This window comes from Salvia hispanica, unplaced genomic scaffold, assembly GCF_023119035.1.
Source record: "Salvia hispanica cultivar TCC Black 2014 unplaced genomic scaffold, UniMelb_Shisp_WGS_1.0 HiC_scaffold_491, whole genome shotgun sequence".
NCBI classification, from domain to species: Eukaryota; Viridiplantae; Streptophyta; class Magnoliopsida; order Lamiales; family Lamiaceae; genus Salvia; species Salvia hispanica.
In genome coordinates, this window is record NW_025952236.1 from 1 (window position 1) to 1,000 (window position 1,000).

Consider the following 1,000-nt stretch of genomic DNA (forward strand, 5'->3'; position numbering starts at 1 on the left):
ATTATTATGATTGTGAGTAAAAAAATGGGCTTAATTGTGGATTTTGTAAATTAAAATGTTGCATTCATCTCTGTTATTGGACAGCTGATACCACCAGATTTTTGCATTAGTCCATCACTAATCCCATCACTAATTGCAACTTTATATTATCCTTTCCTTTTATATTTGCAGATAAGAAAATCGCAAAACAAAAGAGGCAAAAATAGCAGAGTGCCGTGAAGCTCAATTTCAGCAATTCAATGAAAAAAAAGGCTAAACTTTTGTCAAGAAAATTGCTAAATATAGGAAAAGATAAATCAGATGGCAGCAAAACGAAAAACCTATTGATAGTAAATTGAATCTACCACATATCTCAGTTACAATAGAATATAGCAAGTTCTGGTTGTAGAACTTACATCAATATCAGCAGCCCTTTTATATGTGTAACTCCCGTCCTCGTAAGTGTGTAGTGAGTGGAACGATTCATACATACAATCCCTCACTGAGACACCTCTCTCGGCTGCCTATTAAAGAAGAATTAAATAAAACATGAGTTAATTTAACATCATGAGTTAATCATGAGTTACTGATTACTGCCTATTAAATAGCACAAAATCAACATATCCAGTCACTTCTTCACAACATGTTCCATGATAACTAAAATAAAAATAAAAGAGATTTACATTTAGATCTTATATCTTCACTTCAGCTTTAATCTGTAAATCTCCTAAATTTGCTCCTCAAATAAAATCTCAAGCACAGATCTCCTGCAAAGTTAATACACGCAATAAACTTTCAAACGACAATATACTTTGATATCCACAAATCTCCACAGTTAATCCTACAATAAACGGTTGATACAGGTATTTTCTCTACAACAATATCTCAAGCAATAGGAACGCTAGGAAGATTAGAAAAGAGAAGAACCAAAAAAGAGTCAGTCTTATTCATCTTCTATACACACTCAATTCCAATTCCAGTTCCAAGTCACTGTTACACAAAAAGGTAAACACCACACCAT

The 1,000-nt window shown here is 32.8% G+C and overlaps 1 long non-coding RNA gene across 1 annotated transcript; it reads right to left on the bottom strand.

Moving 5' to 3' along the window:
- Positions 1–417: 417 nt before the first annotated feature.
- On the bottom strand, positions 418–994 carry LOC125199416. Its single transcript, XR_007172585.1, has 2 exons — positions 663–994; positions 418–503 (listed from the first exon to the last, which is right to left on the bottom strand). It is a non-coding gene; the product is annotated as an uncharacterized LOC125199416 (long non-coding RNA).
- Positions 995–1,000: the final 6 nt, after the last annotated feature.